This window comes from Falco cherrug, chromosome 1 (genome assembly GCF_023634085.1).
Source record: "Falco cherrug isolate bFalChe1 chromosome 1, bFalChe1.pri, whole genome shotgun sequence".
Taxonomy (NCBI): Eukaryota; Metazoa; Chordata; class Aves; order Falconiformes; family Falconidae; genus Falco; species Falco cherrug.
In genome coordinates, this window is record NC_073697.1 from 30580408 (window position 1) to 30603533 (window position 23126).

Below are 23126 nucleotides of genomic sequence, written 5' to 3' on the forward strand. Positions count from 1 at the left end.
ATCTGTGTTCTCTGAGAAAATATGGATTTCACCCAACTATACTAGCATATAATCAGATAAATCCTGGTATCACACAAAAATGTTCCAGAAAAATGTCTAGGACATATTAAATAGGCCAAAAAGTGTAAAGAATACTCAGATCATTTCTGTCTGCTCTGGAAAGTGGTTTTCTGTTTATCATCTGACTAATTTTACTAAGCTGTACACTTGCAGCAAAAGTCTAATTTGCAAAGATACATTTTGGTTTTTTTCTTCTTGTCAAAGACATTACAGTAACCTGAATATTTCATTTTCAGTAAAGAATATTAATTTTCTAAGATGATACAGCTGACATTTTATATTTTTCTGGAGTTTTAGACTCTTTTGCTCTAGGAACTGACTGAGCCAGTGTTGTTTCTGCTGAAACACTGAGACAGTGAAGGGCAAAATGCAAAGATAGACTTTTTAAGTCCCTTATCCAAAAGGACATGTAGACCTTTTGGATAAGCACCAAAAGGAGAGCCATACATTTCCCAGGTTTCTGGGTTGTTTGATGACACATATACAGTATTACAAGATAGCACAGATTTTCCCTTAAAGACCACCTTCTTGTAGGAAATGGTGTGAGTCAGGACTCACCTATAGCCTCCTCTACCTCAGAAACTGTTAATTTTATGAGTAAAACTTTCAATTATAAAACACTAAAATGATGAAGGGTAAGTCTATTTGGTGTGAGAATAGAATCATAGAATCATTCAGGTTGGAAAAGACCTTTGAGATCATCAAGTCCAACCAATAACCCAGGGCTGCCCAGTCCATCACTAAACCATGACCCTAAGCACCACATCTGCATGGTTTTTAAACAGGGATGGTGATTCCACCACTTCCCTCGGCAGCCTGTTCCAGTGCTTGAATGACCTTTCTGTGAAGAATTTTTTCCTAATACCAAGTCTAAGCCTGCCCTGGTGTAACTTGAGGCCATTTCCCATTGCCTTGTCGTTTGTTATCTGGGAGAAGAGATTTACCCCCATCTGCCTACAAGGGGTATGTGATAGTTTTACGTTTCAGTGAAGAAGTTAGTTCACAGGCATTTTAAGGCTCTTACAGGCTGGTTAACTGCTACAAAGAAAACACAAGGAAGTCCTGTAGAAATAATTTTTTGTTACTATCAATATTCTTGCAGGGATGACAGTTACAGTGTCCATCAACATATGCTTTAAGGTCTAGAGAACACAGTGAGTTGGAGTGGGATAAAAATACTAAACAAAGGCTTCTCATCTCTCTCAGCTTTCACTTGAGTGAGCATCAATTTCAATGTAGAAGGTAATAAAATAATTTAAACTTTAAACATAAACCATAAATAAAACACAGGCAAAAGGTTATACTGGAAACAAACAGCATTTAATGAGACAATTTCAAAGTACTAGCAGTCTCTATTAAACTAACAAGGTCAGGGCAGGTTCAGTACATTCAGAGCTTGTACGAATGTGGAAGTAGCTATGCTGAACTGGAACACGGGATATGCTTCCTGGATTTCTGTCAGCTGGACCTAGAAATGAAGTAACCTAAATCTTAATTAAATATGTGAAATCTCTGAAGCTTATTTGGTAGGATGAGGTAAGATTCCATTCTTTCACAGTCAAGTCATTAGGTTTGATCATCAGACACAACACTTAGAATAGGATACGGGTGTAGGACTCCACAACCTGAAGTAGTATTGGAGAAAGAAGCAAAGGCAGAATGTGTTAGGAACCAAAAGAGGAATTTAAAAATAAACTAAGAGCTGATGCAAGTTATGAAATTGCTTCTTTCAGTGCTATGTCAATGAATGGCAATGTGCACATGGATGCCCAGCTCACACCTGCCTATAAAATTTCTTACTATGAAATATTAAATGTGACTGTTTAAGGACCAATATAGGAAATCTGGAATAAACTTTGAAGTGAAATCACTTAAGCCATTCTTTCCCCAGCTGGAGGAACAGAAACATAAAGAGATTTGTTTCTGATGAATGACTGATCATACGAGTTGCACAATTGTCAACTGAAGAGACTGAAAAAGTTGGATCATGGATCATTGATAGTTAGTTTTTGCAAAAAAATTATGTGATTCCTAGGATAGCAAAGACTTAATAAAGAAAGAGCTTCTCTTTTTTTCTTGTTGTATCTGAAACCAGTTTTTGTAGAATTCCACTAATAAAAATAATGAACAATTTGCTTTTCTGAAGTTTTTCCCAGTATAACATCTAGTTATTGTTATATAACTGACTGGAGTTACAATAAAGCTACCTAAAGTTCCCAAAGTCTTTTACTACACATATTTCCTTTAATGCTGCATATGCAGTAATTTTTTGCTGGTCTTGCAATATGACCCAACTTGACTATTAGTATTCATACAATATGAAAGTGTATGATCCTTTTCTTTCAGAAATGTAATTTCATTAGCAGTTGAGAGAAATTTCAGGTATAATATTATTCCCAAAAGGACGCTTTCTGACAGTTTATTTTTAGGTACTATGTATCCAATTGATTTAAAGGATTCCATCATGTTTAAAAGAACCTTCTTTGCCAAGGTCTCCTGACTGATGTATTTTTAATTCACCAGTTCTTGCTTGAAAAACTTTGTAATGGCTTGTAAAAAATTTTGAGGTTTTTAATTATTTATTTTACATTACTTGAAGTAGTTTAATACTTCAGCCCTTTTTGTAGATCAGGAACTAAATATTCTTATTAAAATATTAACATTGGCTCATTTCAAAGCATTCATCACTGTATGAATGATATGAACACTATCAGTCCAATAAATATTCTTAATATTTTATTTTTCTTTTCAAAGATGTTGGACTATTGGAACAAAGCTGATAAAACCTGAAGTGAGAAGAATCAAAGCAGAGAGTGCGAGTTTTGAATGTTGTTTGCTTCCATGTGTATATTTCTTTATACTTTTCTTAAAAATGATATGATTTGAATCTCTTATCATGAAAATCAAAGCCTTTATATGAACAAATTATTATGATGATAAAACTATTGTAGGGGCTTGACCTTGGCTGGACACCAGGTGTCCATCGAGCTACTATACCACTCCCTTCCTCAGCTAGACAGGAGGAGGAGAAAATGAGATGGAGAAAAACTCATGGGTCAACATAAAAGCAGTTTAATAAAGCAAAGGCAAAAGTCGCACGAGCAGAAGCAAAGGAGAACAAAAGATGTTATTCTCTACTTCCCATCAGCAGGCCGTGTCCAGCCACTTCCTGGAAAGCAGGGCTTCACTACACGTAGTTGTTGCTCTGAAAGACAAATGTCATAAATAACGAATGTCCCCCTTCCTCCTCCTTTCTTTCATCTTTTATTGCTGAGCAGATGTCATATGGTATCTGTGGTGAAAATTTGTTAAATTGATTACTGCTTATGAAAAAGCCTTTATCTTTAGTTAGGGATTGCTTAACTTGGACAGTGAGCTTAGGGAGCAGGTGGTGTTTGTCTTGAACCCCCCAAACAAGCTAGATCAGAGCAGGAACATCCAGACAGTAAACATTGTGTGCAGCTATGGCATGACAGTAACTCTACCACACTCGGGTGTCTGGCCAACATCCCTGGCATGTGTGAACCTTACAAATCATAAGCTAATGCACTTCGGCACTTAGCCTAAGTTTCCATACACTAGGTGTGTAAACTGTTTCTGTTTTTCACTGAGTATGAAGGCGGGCAAGCTACAGGACTGGGCCAGAAACCTCACCTATGGGTGGATGCACTCTGTAGGAATTTTCCCAGTTACCAAGAGACTCCTGGTGCCGGCTGCAATGGGGCTTCCCAGCCAAAGTGTGGGCCTGGATGATGTTAAGGTGGTGATTGGTGATGTATTCTTTTCTTAGTCTCTGTGATGCTTTGTAGTAATGATCCGATGCTTTGCAGTAATGATCCAATGCTTCGCTTCTATTGGTTTTTTATCATATTGTGCATAATAACTAGTACTGTTTATTGCATGCTATTTTTCCTTTATAGTGTAATATAATAAACTGCATTTATTCTTATATTTGATTTTGAATTCATTTTTGCTTGGTAACCAGTCAATCAGCAAACCAGTATAGAATATCCCTTTGGGCAGTTTGGGTCAGCTGTCCTGGCTATGTCCCCTCCCAAAATCTTGCCCATCCCTAGCTTACTGGTGAGGGCTGGGTGGAAGGCTGGGGAGACAGCCTTGGTGCTGAGTGAGTGCTGCTCAGCAGTAGCCAAAACTGGTGTGTGATCACCACCTTCCCAGCTACCAACACAAGCACAGCACTGAGGGCTGCTGTGGGGTTCAGCCAGATCCAATACAACTTTAAAGAACAATTAGCCATCTGAAAAGGTTATACTGATAAAATAGGTAAAATGAAATGTCAAATGTTGTTTACAATGAAACCTGAAGTTAATAGAACAAAAATTTTCAGCAGAGGTACATCAGCTAAGACATAGAAATTGATGGAACTAAATCAGTTTAATAATCGGGTTGTCCTTATATAACTGTGAAGGGAGTTAAATGCATACGTTCCAATAAGAAATTTGTTAATCTTTTTGTGTTACTTTTTGAGCACATCTTTTAAAAAACAGCTTGTCTCCTATGTTTCCTTCTAACCAAAGTAATCTTCAAGGCAATTGTTTCTATCATTGATGTAAATACTTGGTTAGGCCAAAACCAAGTACTTTCTGAAAGTCTTGTCTAACATTAACATAGTAAGTTACCATACAAATGTGTGTATTGTAGGATAAAAGCAATTTTATGTTACAATTGCAATTGAATGGTTTTATTTGCTCTCATGTTGCTATCCCTTAAGTACTCAAAACACAATTAAAAGTAGTTAAATATTTATGGTTCTTTCTAATCTATTGTGTTTTAAAAATACATCTACTAAACATAAAAATGAAATTTGTTAAAAGGCAAATTTCTCATTAAATTTAAAAACTTTTTTCCTTCTTAAAAGCATATTTAAATCTTAAATTTATTAAACATTTTCTTGAAATTGTCTATGGAAAACAGAGAACAAATAAAGGCTAATCAAGCTGTCATATATATTAAATGTTTGACAGTGGTTGCTGAGTGCCTAAATTTTAATTAACTGCACATTTTGAAAGCTTTGTTATGTATTTTTTCTCACTCAAGAGCTATTCTTCTCTGATAGTGTAGGTTGTAATATCTAATTGAGAAATACAGAATTCAAGCTGTGTGTAGGTGATACATGAATTTTTCACCCCTACTGACAACTGCTTTGGCTTCTGTGTATTCTTTAAACTGATTCAATCAAACTCATGCTGTTTATGCTTTTAATTGATTGAATTAAAACATAATTTTAAACACTTAATCATTCCATTAGGCAGGATTGTGTTTGCCTATTCTATGCTCAATTCAGCACAAAATAAGAACATATTTCTTATCCAAAGGGATGAGAAACTTGATCTCTCAGTCTCACTGGTTTGGTAGCCTCACATAAGCATCTTGAAAAGGCGCTCTTCTTTCTTGCAGAGGAGACTGAAGATGTGCTCTAGAAGAAGTGTATCTGTCAAAGACTATGAAGACTATTTTGTTTTGGAATACTGAGTGTAAGCATCAACCTATGAATTCAGAATGAACTGGCTAATAGGACTTACTGCTTCATACAACATGAAGTTCCATTCCTTTAGTTTTCCCTGTGGAAGCCTTCAGAAGAGTGCTGTCAGCCTGGAAGGCATAATATTTTCACAATGTCATAATTAAATTTTTTCTTTACTCAACAGAGTAAGAATTACATACAGTCACATTCTTATATCAAGAATTCTTTGAACATGCTATTGAGTCCTAAAAGTCTGCAAACCATGGTAGCAACTATAAACTTTTTGAAAAAGGTAACAACATGAAATGTCTAAACCACCGTTTCAAAGCTGTTGAGTTTTCTGACAAATTTCATTTACCTTCACAATTCTTGACTAGAATTCATAGTAAAGTAGGATTTTTCAACCTATATTTACTGATTAGGTTTACTATTAGTAATATATTTACAAACAATGGAGAAAAAATAGATTGTTCTCCCTCTTCTTTCTTTGTATTTTCACTCTTACTATTTGCTTTCTTCCAACTTAACTGCCTTTATCTGTGGCTTCTTCACTAAACTGCATTTTTGCCATAGTGTATTTAAAAAACCCCAAACTGATTATGCTTTTATAATGTTGTTTTTTGCATCTTTCTACATAATATAGCATCCATAAAGCTTTTCATTTCTCTAAGGTGGTTCCATAAACATATTTTAAAATACTGACTACAAAGATGTTGATAAAAATCTTTTGTAAGTCACAGTGATATGTAACAAAAATCACTTTATAGAAGGCAATATGAATGTGCCACAAGCATGGTTCACCTGTATACTTTACTTTAATGCCTCATCAATGCTGCTTATATTCAAATTTATCAGCAGCTTAAAATATTATCCATACACAAAAAAGACTATTTATTATAATTTTTTTTGTTTTACTCCAAATATGGATACTATTGGTCTGAATGAAATTTTTATTGGCTTAGGAGAACCAATATTCTTCTCTGAGATGTAAGGAACTTTTAATATCTCTTTGCTCTAAAGAGCCACTGTCTCATGAGTTTTTTGTTTGATACCTGTCAATGGTAACAAGTGTGCATATTTACAATGTTATTATATTTATTTCTAATTTCACTCCTGAAATCACAACCTGAACTGTCAGGCTCAAGCTGTGCTCCTCTCATTGTATCTGTCATTGCTGCTAATAAGGATTTGCATGCCAAATTAGGCCCTTGGTTACAGATGAAATTCCATTACTTTCAAATTATGTCCTCAGTGATAACTCCATAATTTCATAACCTTCATTTTGGCGGTACACCTGTTACGAAATAGATTTTAAGCCTGATCCAAAGGTTTTTGAAAACAATAAGTGTATTTATACTGACCTCAACTAGCTTTAAAAAAGACCTTTATTTAACAGTCCTGTTAATAAAGTGCAAGGATTAATACCCCTCTCATTCTCTATTAGCTATGTACTTATGTATTATCTATGTATTAACTCTCTGGCTAATAACAACAATCAAAAGTGTTATCAATTCTCTTTTAAGAGGGCAAATTTAAAATAATTATCTGAATTCTTACTAGTTTTCTTTCTGAAAGTACTAGTGTCTTACAAATTTACCCTTAAAGTAATGTAGTAGAGAGGTACACAGAAAGGTCACTATTTTGCAAAAAAGCACTGGTTTTGAGTAATCATAATGTGTAGTAAAATTGTACTTCAAGTTTCAATAAGACATTTCTTCAGTGTAGGAATGGATTTCTAACACTAAAAAGAGAGTAAAACTTCATTATTTTTGAAAGAAAAAAGGGAGGAAATTATCCATCTGATAAATATATGATGTACATGAATGATTGAAAACAACTGTAAAATACATATTTGTTATGGTGCACTAAAGTGAATCTCTCATGCTTTAATCCCAGGCGGCATCCAGGTACCACACAGCTGCTCGTTCACTCTTCCCCCTCCCCCCGCCCCCCTCGCCACAGTGGGGTGGGGAGGAGAAACAGGGAAAAGGTAAAACTCATGGGCTGAGATAAGAAAAGTTTAATAATGTACAATAAATAATGATGATGATGATGATGATAATAATAACAACAACAATAACAATAACTATTACAACAACAACAACAACAACAATAATTTAAAAAAAAAAAACCAGTTGTAATGATTGGGACAGACAGGGAGAGAAGAATAAAATCCAAAAGGGAAAAAACCCCAAATGATGCACAAATACATCACCACCTGTTGACCAATACCCAGCCAGTCCTCGAGCAGCAATCTGCCCACCCCAGACAACCCCACCTCCCAGTTTATGTACTCAGCATGATGTTCTATGGTATGGAACACCCCTTTTGCTAGTTCGGGTCAGCTCTTGTGGCTCTGCTCCCTCCTGGCTTCTCATGCACCTGCTCACTGGCAGAGCATTGGAAACTTGAAAAGTCCTTGTTTCAGAGTTAAGCACTACTTCACAGCAACAGCGGTGTGTTATCAACATTATTCTCATACTAAACCCAAAACACAGCATTGTACCAGCTACTGAGAAGAAAATTAACTCTATCCTGGCTGAAACCAGGACAATCTTAAACAAATTGAAAGTGGTTTTTTTGGTATGAGCGTTTGTAACACTCTGCAATGGGAACAAACTTTCTGGAAACACAGAAAAGAGTAATATAAATTTTAGGTGCTCCTAAGTTGGTTAGTAGCCTATATATACATAAAATGCTTTGGGATACCTCAGCATGTTCTTAATTTAGGGTTTATCTGGCTTTGGATAAACACATACTTCATAAAAAGAAGATGATTGTGTAATTTTCTAAAGCTTAAGGTCAGGAAAAAAACGCCACCTCTATGAACTGCTTTTATTCTAAAATACTGTTGCTATAACTACTTGAGTAGCTTTTAAGGTGATGTCCTTTTTATGTAAGGTATTTTTAGATCTGCAGTTACCCTAACAACAGGATACACTTAAAATGGCAACTTCTAACAAGTTAGTTCTTGTTTGCAAAGAAAACCTTTTTCTTTCTTTTTCTTTCCTGATGAAGAACTCCTAGTCATTAAATGATGGAAAGGAAAGGATAAAAGAAACAAAGCTTCAAAAATACATTTCATGTATCTATGTCCCCTCAGCAGCTTTAGTCCAAGCAGCAGCAGGTAATTTGTATTGATAATATCACTGGATTTTTGCTATGAGCAGATCAGATAATCAAGATGGAAGCGTATGGCAAACATTTTTGGCTGTCATATTGTAGCAATTTGTTATTGTATTTCACTAGATAAATATTGTTTAAATAGTCTGTATTTCCTATGTAACCAGGCTTACTCCAGTTAATAATAGGGAGTAATATATTGCCAGGCTCCATTCCTATAAGAAAAAATGTTTACTTTTTCTTATTCAAATCAATGTATTTATAAGACATGAATAGCACAGAGTGCTAGAACAAGCATACATCTCTTTCACCATCTAATAGTCAACAGCACATGTCAGTGGAAGAGTAGAAGTGTGTTGGTCATTCTTTTCTGCCACACTTTTCCACTGTACAGTGGTAGGTAGTACAAGTACCATGCTAAACAAAAATGGTAGCTCTGAGTTTGATGATTTTTGCATCCTTTTTAATTTTTGAAAATTTTTATTTATTACAGTGATTTTTTTTTAGTATTTTAGTGAAGAGCTGTGAATATTCTCCATTAATTCTGAGAAGTTATACCTTATATTTCTTCTGAATTTACCACCTGGTCCTTTGAGTTTATGACCTCTAACTTAATCTCTTATGACTACTGGAAGACCCAGTGAGTAGTTGTTCTCTATTCAATTTCTCTGTGCCAGTCTTGATTTAAAAGACCTCTATCATGTCCATCTTCAGTTATCTCTTCCAGGCTGAAGAATATTATTCTAGGAAATTTATGCTGAATGTATGGACTGTTAGATGGATTTAAGACTGGGCAGATTATCATCTTCAAAGGGTGGTGTTTAATGGCTTGATATGTGGTGACTGATAATAAGCGGAGAATCCCTGGAGTCAACAGAAGCTTTATGAAGCTCATAAATAATAACTGTATGCATCATAACAGACTAGAAAGGGGCTGACTGAGTAGGAACTTCACAGAAAAAGATCTGCCAAGTTAAAAAAGCCAGTGTGCAGTAAGATGGGAAAGAGGAACATTGAGGGCCAGCTGTTCTTTAAAGGAGAGGGTGCTGGGAGTTGAGCACAGTAACACATTCATCAGGGCAGGGATCTTGCCAGATAGAACTGTCCCAAAGTATCCAAGTAAGGTGTGCAGGGGAGGCTCAAGTATGGCAGCCAGGTTCAGCCAGGTCCACATCATCATGGTCCATGGTTGTTGAAGAAGGTTCATGGTAGAACTAGGAAGTCAGCCAGCAGCAGGCTTAGGCATGATGATGGTAACTAGGATCAGACATATCCCTGTGACTGCCAGGAAAATCTAGTCACTAGAGGTCTGATGACAAGCCTGGAAGTCCATCCACAGATCAAGGGTCCAAGGCCAGACTCAGCACACACATACAGGATACCTCAGGCCAGGACTAAAGGTCCCAACCTGAGCTTAAATGGAGCCCTTGGTCCAGTGGAAGGGGATTCGAGGGGTGAAAGCCACAGGGGAGGCTGTTCAAGGCCATGAAAGCCTATTAGTGCCCTCAGGAAACTGACAGAATTCCCCTTTTCTCAGCACTGGGAGGTCATACCTGGTATATTCTCTCCAGTTTTGGGACAAATAAGAGGAATAAATTAGAGAAATGTAAAGAAAATTGAGACATTGATAGCTGGCAGGTACAGGGATGGTCAGGAGTCTAAAGCACATGTCATACAGGGAGTGGATGAAGCAGCTGAACCTGTTTAGTGTATTGAAGAGAATGATTCTTTCATCTCCTGCTATTAGTCTTACTCATTAGTTTGAAGTAACCCAATTAATTATGTGCAGCATGACAAGCTACTTACAGATGAAATGGCAATAGAATTTTTTTTTTTTTACTTTTCAGAAATGCTTCCCAGTGGACAAAATGTTATGAATGAAGTGTTCCAGGCAAACAATACCACACTCTTCTAAATACTCTTTTATCAATCTGCTCCCTTTAAGTGGGGTGCCCTTGTTAATCTTTGCTTGGACTAGTATCAAGATGAACTCTTTAAAGATTGCAGGTTAGGGTAACATATCCCATAACATTCCACAGCATCTGCAGGTAGAGTTAGGTAATTTAATGAAGATTCCATTGAAAATGTTCTCAACAGCAGCAGCTTAGTCACTCTTCATGCCTTTAGACTGTAAAAGCCATAGATCAAAGTCTAGTCTGTACTAATGATGTACACCCATCTCTCCAGGTTTCTGTCCCACATATCATAACTGACCCTTCTCTCAGTGTTTCCACCAGCCATCTTGAACAAAAATCTCAAGACTTTCAAAGTGGATTTATTTTCCTTTCTGTTTTTTCTGCTTGTTCAGGAGCACTTACATTACCTAGGTGGACTTGTAAACCTTCATTCCCTAACAAGATTTCTGGCAGCAGCAGGACCTTTCTATGGGGCTAAATCTTCAGTATGTTTTTTCTTCATTACCTAAATAAATGGAGGAGGAACATCCTTCAAAGTTTCTTTCTGCTCTTTCTTCACAACAGCTCTTATCAGAGTGCTTGAGCACAGCCAGTTACACATGTAGAAAGGGTGTGGGAGGGTGGGAGCATGCTCTGTGCGCTGAGCTCATGGCTGAAATGTTCATTGTGCAGTCATTTGTAGGATGAACAGACAAAGTAGCAGCTCATAATTACTTGAATCTCTGAGCTACAGAAATAATGAAGCCAAACTCCTCTGTAGTGGCAGATAGTATGACAACGTGCAACAATCACAAGTTTTGGCTTGAAAGGTTGAGACTGGACATGAGGAAAATGTGGGAGAATAAGGCAGCACTAGAACTGTCCAGAGCAGGCTACCAAAACAGGCTGTGGAATTTCTGTCCTTGGAAGTTTCAAGATTTGTCTAGATAAAGCCGCAGTTGTCCTGATCTAGAATAGGCAATAACATTGCTTTTAGCAGAATGCTGGGCTAGATAACCTTCAGAAGTGTCATCCAGCTAATATTTCTATGATTCCATGATTTCACTGCCTTCATTATGGAGGCTGTTCCAGATGTTCTGTCATATGTGTCACCTTCTCTGAGACTCTTCTAGCTCTACTATTCCTTTTCTACTATATCTAGCCTACTATAGTCTATAGCCTTTTTTTTTTTTTTTTTTTTTTTTTTTCTGGTGAAATTTTAAATTCACTCCGAGTATGCTATTATCTTTAGGTAATTAAAAACTCAGTTTAGAAATAATGAAGCAGTACCCATCAACTTTAGTATATTTTATATTAGGTCCTTAAGTAAGTATAAACAAGTAAAGAAGCTATTATTCCTCATATAATATGTTCTGTATTTCCAAAATTTGCATTTTGTATTGATTTAAAGAACAATGTTGCATACTTTTTTTCTGCCTGTGTATTTTCTGAGGATATTAAAGCAGATACCGTTGTATGTTGATTACTTCTTTGACTACAAACTTATGGAGCATTGACTGACAAATTGATTTATTCATCAATTGGAAGGACAGCTGTGAAAAATAACCAAATGAACAAAAATACCCAGACAGTTAGGAGTCTTGAGGACAGGTTTCCTCTCAAGTCCACAAATTCCTCTTCTAACATAATACCTAAGGCACTTATTTTAAGCACAAAGAAAATTTCAACTTGAGTGCCAAAGCAATATGTAGTTTCTGCAGAACCCATGAACCAATCCAGGGATGAGTGTTGAAGCTATTAATTGAGAGGTCATATAGGGCACTATTGACTATTGTTATTATCCCAAGCTGATGTTTGGGGTAATCTGTAAAATTTAAGGAGGTGTGATCTTTGTCCTGACAAGTTTAAAATTTTTGTATAAATTGAGACATAACTGGAGCTAATGGTGCCAATGCATGTTAATGAAGAAAGTTGATTATGAGGGGAAAAAATCCTTTTTGGCTTTAATGAACTGCTGATTTTGTTAATTTTTTTTTTTTTTGAAATATCATGTGTAGTTATCAAGTACATCACCTAATCTAGCTTCCTGACTTTTTAGTGCTAATATTTCTTAATATTTTAATCTACCTTAATGTGTATTAATAAATGGTAAAATATCAATAAGTAATACTTGTTACCCAAGACTTAATTGATTTTCCACTAGCTCATTTTAATAGTCACTAGCCTAATAAAAAACTACAAAATTATATATTTCAAAGGGTGATGTTTTTCATGTCTTTCTGTATGATTCACTTTGCCAAAAATGTTAAAGGAAATGAGTTTATAAGCAAATTGCAGACTACCAGTTTGCTAAATCTGGGCCTGATGTGGGCTGGTGTCTCTGCCTGGCCTTGGCATATCCCAGTCCCCATGGAGGTGCCCAATGCCCAGGGCTGGGGCTGCCTCTGGCTGTCCCCAGACTGCCCTGCTTCCTGGCTGCAATGTCAGGTTTCTCTGACTAGTGAGTCTCTCTTCTGCCACCACCATGGGAAGCCCCTGTAGCTCCCTATTCCCAAGGGGGCAGCAACTCCCAGCTGTACCTTAACAATATCCTATTTTAATTTTTTTTTTTTTTATAAATCATTACTATGTTATATTTGTTAGTTTTCCTATTACAATGAACTGTACTATATGCCAGATGTATACTATACGTAAATGAATAATTGCCTGAATGTAGAAGCTGCTGGCAGGTCATTTACAGAATGCTAAGCAAAAAACAACTGAGTCTGGTAGGACCCTGAAAGCAGATGAAAGGAAACTGTGATAAGGTACCTTGAAGTTTAACAATTTTTTTTCTGAAAATTAAGTAACTAGAAAACCAATTTACCACTTGATCACAAAACCCTAAAGTCCTAATTTCTCATGCAATTAACCAAATAAAGAGTTTTGACACGTCATTAAACACAGTATCAGTAGAATTTCCATGATCACAGTAAAATAGCTTACTACAAAATATTTTTCAAATTTAACAAAGCACATCATGCTGAATAACCAAAACAGAAAACTGATGGTTTATCAGTCACTCTGTTTCCATTTGTGGACAGGTGGAAAGGATGGGTACATAACAAGAAGAGGACCCAAGCAAAAGTCAGCTGCAATACCTGAAAACAGGTATATTTTCATGGAAGGGAAAAAAAAAAAAAAAGATTAAAAGAAACAACAAATGGAACATAGATACAGTTGTAGTGATTTGTAAAGAAACAGTTGTAGTGATTTGTAAAGAAAACATCTTTGGGACATGACAAATTTAGATATAGAGATGCTTTCAACATCACTGAAAGTACAAGTGTTCATAAAGGTTACAGTCTTAAAAGAATGTTAAATGTGACAAAACAAGGGAATCCTAAAAGAAATAGTAACAAATTGGAAAATTTACTTTTTGAAAGCTAAGTGCAAAGTAGGGCAAAGAAGTGGGACACTGAACAATGTAACATAATAAAAATGAAACTGTGTATGTCCATAAATCAATATTTTGAGCTAAATTATGGTATACTGAGGCTGTATCTTAATTAAATTAAACACTTCCTGTGAGTATGCTCAGGCAAAGGAATGTGATCATCTTTAGTAGTAATTTGTTAGAATGTGGCTTGAGTTTGTCATATGGCAACTAGTCTTTTCCCCAATAATTACTGGACAGAGTTCAACATACAGGCAGATCCAGGAGCTATTCTCAGCAGGCAGTTTGAATGAAACCATTCTGTTTTGGGAGCTGAGAGAATTTAAGAGCATATGATGAGATTCTTTCTTGTCAACTATACTCAGTGACAGAGAACATTTTCAAAATGTTTAATATAGTATTGGAGTTAATTGTAATGTTAGTGTGTGGGTCACCAGCAACGTACAATAAAGAAGACCTCCTGACACTGAGTACCCATATCTCTGACAAGATGTGAAGACAGCTTAAAAGTTAGAGAAAGACTACAAATAAATTTTAATAGTATGTTATTGCTGAATGCTTTAGAATAAAAGTTTCAGATTCATGGGATCCAGTCTATTTCCATTAGAATCTTGACAGGGAATAAAGAAAGAGCTTAATATATAGTCAAATAACAGATGGCTAAGGCATTGCTTTAAAGAGAGAGGGAACTTCTAAAGAGTTTGAGCTAATGGTTTGCAAACATTTTGAAAGAAAAAGTGCTTTTTTCATTAAAATGAAAATGGTGATAATGAACCATCAGTGGAGGGACCTAAGACACAGAAATACAAAAGCAAGAAAGCTTAACTCTGTTCTTCCATTGCCTAGATTAATATGAATCTGTGCTTCTAAGTTGCCTCTTCTGTCTTCCTTTATAGGTGTCTAATTTTACTATGCATTTACAGATATTCAACTTCGCATCCTTCTTGTCCTCACACTTAGTTTCTATTCCTTTTTCTTCCTTACCAAAAATAAATTTGACAAAAATACAGATAATAACGAATAGTGGAGAACTAGATGACATATTCTCATATTTTTCAGATACTTTTGGAAAAATATTCACAAATAGCTATTTATGAAATTAAAATATTGCTATGTAGAAAACAAGGGTTATCATAAATCAAAACCTAACTAAAATAAAGCAAAACAAAGCATGAGAACAATTATTTTGTTCTTAATGGGAAAAGGATGACTGTGGTTTAGAGAAAAACCCAGTGTTAAATAGTGGGGTATTCACTGATGATCTGAAAAAGGAGGAAGCACTGATACTGGAAAAGCAAGTAATTTAAAATGGTGATTGGGAAAAGATACAACTGAGGAGTTTCAAGAAGACCTAACAGAGATTAATGAATAAGAACCATGAAGAAAAATCAAAGCTAATAGAGGAAAAGTAATGCAAAGGAAATTATTTGAATATTGGTGCAGAAGATTGATATTTTAGTTGGATCAGCTCAGGATATGGATGTTTGCATTATATCGAACATAGTCCAATAGCTATGATAATAGCAAAAAAAAAAAAAAAAAAAGTCCAAGTGAAAAACTAAATCAAACACTACTATGGAAAAGCTGTATGCTCATATGCTTTCATCTGCAATACATGATCATTTTTGACCCCTTTGTAAACAAGTTTTAAAGGGTATTCAGTGTTAATGTATAAGAATGATTAAAACTGAAAAAGCTGTTCATTTCAAGAAACTGAAATGATTGCGTGACCCACTGATTTACTTAAAGCAAACAAATACGATGTGTAGGGAAAATATGTAGACTGAACTAAGTGCCTTTTTTTCCATGTCTTTTACATTATCCTTTTCTCTCTTTCCTCCTCATTATATAGACATTACTAATGCACTTTCATATTTGCCAGAAAGAATATGGAGTTGGTGAAGGTTTTCTAAACACTCATGATCAAATTTTATATCAGGTTGCACAAAGTGTCCTCTTTTGGCCTATGGAATGTAAGTATAATCTTAAGTTTATTTAAGAATAAAGTTTTTGAGAGATGATGCATGAGGACAAGGTTACATAAATGAAGAACATGAGAAAACAGGTGCAAGTATTTTATCTGAAAATATAATTCTACCTCCTTTCCTTGTAATGAACATTGATTAAAAAGAATGGCAACCAGCAGTGAAAGTCCCAAAAAGCAGGAAAAAAGGCTAGATAAATGTGTAGACATTTTGTATATGTAATCTGTATTAAATGCATGTAGACACACGAGTGTATTTGTCAACATTACTATAGCTAAACATTGATATGTGCTGTAGATACATATGAACTTAAAGATCTGTGAAACACAGCAACACATAATACCATTAAACACAGCAGTTCTAACAGAAAATGATGTCTCCTATATTTCTATAACCACTTCTATAATTACATAATCTAGCTATATTTATCTGTCATAGTTTAGCTAAGAGTGTCATTAATGATGCCAAATCTAATATTTTGCTAAATTGCATGTGAATAGATCTAATATGTTTCTTTTGACTAAAATAAAAGCAATATTGTTAAAAAAAAGAAATGTTTCTAGCATCATCTACTTTTTGTAAACTCACCCTGTATTTCATTCAATTTCACCTCGAGACATATATTTTACATCTTTCAATATTTTGAGTTTAGAAACATTACTTAGCCTGGTATTCTTCAGTATATTCACAACCATTTTTCAGCATAATTTTTTTCCACTGAGCTATTGGCTGATGACATTTATGTGTTTATTTGCTAAACCCTTATACATGTGGAATTTTTTTTCACCAAGCTGTGGCACATATTCTGTTCTGATTTAAACTTGATGTCCATGATCCAGAATGATCCTGGGGAAAAAAAGAATGGATCAGCCCTAATTTTCATACAGTTTTATTGCTGCAAAATATCATATGAAGCTGTCTATTATCAGCAAATATTAATTTCCATTCCAGTCAAATGAACTGGTTGTTCAATTTTGCTGTAATCTCTCTGGTGTTTCTGGTGTGAACTTTTGCTGGAACCCCTGTAACACTGGTAGCTTTTATACTTTTGTACAGTTTCCATGTTAGGGTTTTAAAAATTTTTTCTTCCTATTCTATATCAGAATATCAATTTCCTTTCCTGCTATTAACAACTTCCTATTTATAAGTGTCATTTCTGTATTTGATATCTCATTCCCGGTTCCATTGTCTGTAGTACTACTATTTTCTCTATGTGAAGCATGAAACTATACATTCCACAGAACTCATTTTTGGATTGAGTATAACCATGTCCAAGTTGACACTTCATACCTTTCACAGACTATCATCTTACCTTCCTTATAGGTTGTAATCTTTAATCTTTCCTAGTCTGCTATTGAATTTATGATTTCGCTTTGCTCAGAGATAGACACTCTACCCTTAGTCAAGTAAATTAATGTTTATATTTTTCCATTGTGTTACTATTCTGTATCCTCAAACCTTTTTCTCTCTGAAATGCCTCACACACATTTAGAGCATATATTTTCTTGTTTTGCATGGTACCTGACTTTTCTGTATACCTGTAGTTTTAGGAGAGACCACTTATTTCTTTGTGCTGTAAAAGTCAGTATTTAATGTTTCCATATTTACTATTAAGTATCATAATAATTATTGTATGTATGTTCTTTGTGAGGCACTTTCAGACAAGTAAAGAAAAATCTTCTTGCCCAAATAACACAAAATATTGCTGCCTCTTTTATTCTGCCTACTAACAGCCTTCCAATATAGTATAATTCCAAATACTACCTAAATTTAGAATTATAATCCCAGTGTGGTAAAATAATTGTATGCAGACAAGGGGCAATTTCAGTTTTTGAAATAGATACATGAAAAGTCAAAGATTTTTAAATAAGAAGAGGAGAAAGAGAGTAAGGAGGTATATGAATATAACCAAAGTAATTATGATCTTATTTTTTGGTAGTTTATATGTGATTCACAGCACAGCACCTTGACTTTAAAGTGTCTTTTTTTATGTGGAATGTTTCTAAGTGCTGCTGACACCTGATAAAAACCTTCCCATTCCTTTTATAAGGAGGGAATTGATAAGGAGGATATGGATAAAAAGGCAAAAGAAATTAATGGAACAGATTATATGGGAAAATGATCAGAGTATTAAGATGTAAACTCCGGCATGTAAGAGAGGAAGGGAGATAAAAATGTGAGAATGACTTTTATTTTCCAAAGTAATGTACCTCATGTGGATTAAAAGAGGGATCTTCTGAGTTCAGGATGCTTGGAAGACTACTGTCTAAACCTTTGAAATGGGAGGATCCTCAAAGTTTATAAAAAAAAAAAACAACCACGAATAAGTCAATATACATAAACTAGAGGAGGTAATATTAAAGTAATTCTAAGAATTGTTGGTATTTAAAAATTACACCATTATCAAGCTTGCTGTGCATATTAGTTATGCATATCTCAAGAAGAAATATATAGTTGGTTTATAAGTATATTCCTTACTAAATATTCCCAAGAGAAAGGAGAAACATTGAGAGATTTCTTTGTAGGAAAAACTGTTTGTATGTTTTATTTCCAGCTGAGAAAATAACAAACACATCCCATGGTCACTAATTTAATCTTCACGGCAGGTACTGAGAAACATCAACAGTCACTTCAAAGAGATTTTGTATGCATCTTATTTTGTTTTCCAGTAGGCAAATAAAAAGTCTGGTCTCGGTAAGACCAGCCTCATTGCTGCTTAACACTAGGGTGGCCTTCTCAAAATATGTCAGTAAAAAGGTTTACAGATGTCCTGTGGTCCATTAAGCCTGTGTTAGATACAGAGATGCATTGCTATCCTGCAGGGCTGCAAAGTCACTAACATCTTTGTACTGATCAGTCATTTAGCAGATAGCTATCAGCATGCTATCTCATATGAGAGTTACTGCAAGGGAGCACTATAACATAAATTTATCTGCAGTAGAAGTGATTTCTACTCATGTAATAATTAAGGACATTTACATGATCCTGCATTGTCTCAAGGGTTCTAAAAAATGTGCATTGGGTTGCCAGTAGCTATAAGAACTGAAACCATTTGCAGAAGATGGGTAATATGCTCATCTTCCCCTAAAATACAGATCCATGTCACAGTTAAAATGAGAAATAATAATTTGTCCAAGTCAAGGGCTGAAAGACACACTTATGTGCTGTTGGCTTTACCACACTAACAATGTGTTTAAATCTAAATGTGCAATTTAACCCTTATCAATCTACTGGATTTGAAATGCAGTTGTATGAAATGTTAAACTTCTGCAAAACAGGCATTTGTCCTTCAAAAATTATTATAATCAATTCTGGAAACCTTTGATAGCAACTTAAAATCTTAAGAAAAAAAAGACTAGGAATGATGCACATACAGAATATGCCTCTTCCCTTGAAATAACTTCCTAACTTCTGGCAACCAGAGGTTTTGCAGTTTTCAGAGCTGAATAATTTCATCAAGACCTCCTGATTTCATAGGTCTTGCTGAAACTCTCTTTTATAAATCTGTTTCATTCCACTTAAAGACATTTATACTGGAGGCCCCCCCCAGTATCAACTCCATGATGCAATTAACTAGCATGTGAAAAAGTATTTCTTACTGTTTCATTTTAACTCACTGTTTGATTGTTACATAGATTGATACCTACTTCTTGAGTTAAGAGGAGTAACAGGTAGACTTTTCCTATTCAGCTTTTTCATATCATGTATGATATTTTTAGACCTCTATTACAGCTTCTTTTGACTACATCTTTTCCAGATTGACATGCATGAACTATTTAGTATCCCCTAATATGTCATTATTTTCCTTTTTTCATTTCCATTTTAGGGAATCCCAGAAACTGATTTCCACTTCAGTGATCATTTTGCCACTGTTTTCTGTATCTTTTCTAGTTCATTTGGAAACAGAGACTAGACTTGAACACAATATTAAAGATCCAGGTGCATCAAAGATAAATATAATGGTATAATTATGTTAGGTTTTGCTTTCTTTTCCTTTCTTACATTCTAGTACCACTTACTGCTGTCACTGACAATTTCAGAACATGATCAAAGGTCTTTCTAAGATTTGTTTCCTGATTTCTTATGACTGATTTAAGAAGCATCACTATGCCTGCAGAGTTGCTTTTCTAATATGCTTTATGTTGCTTTTATCAATACTGAATTTCCTGTGCTATTCCATTATCTAACTTTTTTTTAAAGCCAGCATTACACTAATTAACTTGAATAATCCGGTAGCAGTGTCAAACTTTGTCAATCCCATTTCTTTTGTGACATCATAGTATCTTCATGCCAGGGTTCATAGCATAGATGTATGCTGCTGATCTTCCATTAGAAAAAACTTATAGCTTATTCCTATCTTTGTTTCTTACCTTCAGAATGTATTAACCATGAAAAGGCCATGTACCTTCACTTTTGTTTCTATCAAAGTCTTTGGCTAATGACAGTGTTTGAATTTTTTTTAAAATCCATATGCACAACTGCAGCATGATCATCTTCACCTGAATGCTCTTTGACAATTTAAAAGAATTCTGAAGTGCTTGCGATGCATTATTTCCTTTATTTCCTGTATTAACAGTACTTCAGTATATGGTACATCTCTGTGGGATGCACCTACATTAGTATTTTAGTTGAGACCAGGGTGTACTTTTCTGGTCCATGTCCTGTTTATCCATAATTAGAATCACAGAATTAAGATGGGAAGGGACCTGAGGAAGTCACTGATCCAACCTCCTGTTCAAAACAGGTTTAGCTATGAGACTGGACCAGGCTTCTCAGCACTTGATCCAGTCTGATCTTGAAAATAAGGATGGAGACTGCACCATGTCTTTGGGCAGTCTTTTCCAGTTCTTGATGGTGAAAAAGTTTCCCTTAACTTCAGGTGGAGCCTCTCTTGTTTCAATTAATGCTTATGTTCTTTAATCCTCCTGTCATGCACCACTGTAAAAAGTATGAATCCATCTTCTTGAAATACTCTATGTGAGCATTGGCAGGCCCCTTGAAGCCGAATAGGTAAATGGTTGCTGCCTCTTTGCGTGCAGATGCGGACTTTTGATCTGAAAAGGTAATTGGATTAATAAGGACTGGCTTAACCCTGGCTGATCCATGCTGTTTCCAAGAACCTTTTCTCTTCCATGAGTCTTTCCTTGCAAATCAAGGCTTGGGCTACTGGTGTTGTAGGGGTTTTGTGAAGATCTGAAGACCCGAAGACCCTGCAGATCTGTTAATCTTCCCTGAAAGGATGGAGTCTGCCCACATTCTCCTGCAGGTTCTTAATCTAGTGACTCAGTGCTGCAGCCAAGGCGCACTTACTGCAGGTAAGGATACTGCTGTCCCCAGACTCAGGAAGAATCACTAATCACTGGTGAGTAGTATCTTCAGTCAGGATTTCGGCCTGGGTCAAAGCCTTTGATGTGATAGGCACAACTGCTCAAGCCCACGTTAGAGAACATCATGATGAGTAATCTTTGCTGGGCAAAAAAATGGCTGGCTGGTTAGGTCCAAAGGGTTGCGGTGAATGGAGTTAAGTCCAGTTGGCAACCAGTCACAAGTGGTGCTCCCCAGGGCACAGTACTGGGGCCAGTCTTGTTTAATATCTTTATCAATGATCTGCACGAGGGGATCAGTTGCATTCTCAGCAAGTTGTCAGACTACACCAAGTCAGGCGGGAGTGTTGATCTGCTTGAAGGCAGAAAGGCTCTACAGAGGGATCTGGACAGCTGGATGGATGGGCCAAGGCCAGCTGCACGAGGTTCAACAAGGCGACGTGCCAGGTCCTGCACTTGGGTCATGATAACCCCATGCAACACTACAGGCTTGGGGAAGAGCAGATGGAATGCTGCCCAGCAGAAAAGGACCTGGCGTTGTCAGTCAACAGCTGCCTGCATATAAGCTGGCTGTGTGCCCAGGTGGCCAAGAAGGCCAGCAGCACCCTGGCTTGTATCAGAAATAGTGTGGCCAGCAGGACTAGGGAAAGGAAAGTACAGTGCCCTGTACTCGGCACTGGTGAGGCCGCACCTCAACTACTGTGTTTGGGTTTTAGGCCCCTCACTACAAGAAAGACATTGAGGTGCTGGAACGTGTCCAAAGAAGAGCAATGAAGCTGGTGAAAGGTCTAGAGAACAAATCCTATGAGGAACAGCTGAGGGAACTGAGGTTGTTTAGCCTGAAGGAGGCCCGGAGGAGACCTTGTCGTGCTCTCTGCAACTACGTGAAAGGAGGCTGTGGTGAGGTGGGTGTCCATCTCTTCTCCCAAGTAACAAGCAATAGGATGTGAGGAAATGGCATCAGGTTGTGCCAGGGGACATTTAGATTGGACATCAGGAAAATTTTCTTCACTGAAGGGGTCGTGAAGCATTGGAACAGGCTGCCCGAGGAAGTAATTGAGTCACCATCCCTGGAGGTATTTGAAAGACATGTAGATGTGGTGCTTAAGGACATAGGTTAGTGGTGGATATGATAGTGTTAGGTTAATGGTGGTACTTGATTTTGAATGTCTTTTCCAACCTAAATGATTATGATTCTATCATCATCACTGAACAAATCATCACTTCAGCAGAGACTCTGGGCCTATTTGTGCCCTGCTGTGACAACTGCTGCCACTGTGATAGTTGACCAGAAGCTGTGCTCTGGTATCTGCTTTGATTAATACCTTAAAACATTCTTGAAGGACACAAACTGGATTCCTTTTGGGTAAACTAAACCATATACCTTATTCTAGCATGCTCCTAATACTCTACAGATGCTAACAGATGTTCTGTTTATGGGATGAAACTAGAGTTAGTCAGAAGTAAAAACCTCCAAAACACTTTAAAGTGTTGACTTAGTTATGCAGGATGAACTGCTTCCTCTACAAATCCACTTCTATTGTTCTGTATAGCTTACCAATACAAATACAGTGTATGTGCCAAGGCAATGTATCATTCATTATATACTCCGTGGTTTATCTGGCAGAAAAATAAAGCTTATGAATCTGTGGTTCTTTAGATCACCTTTCTGCATCTTTTTAGAAATTGCAATTGTACTTGCCACCTTCTGTCTGCCCAATACTAAGGGTAATTCAAGCAATACATTCTATACCACAGTTATTAGTTCAGCAGTTCTGTGAGTTCCTTTAGAGCTCTGGGATGAAAACCATCTGATCTTTGCAATGTACTATTCTTTGATTTTTTTAATCTGCTTTA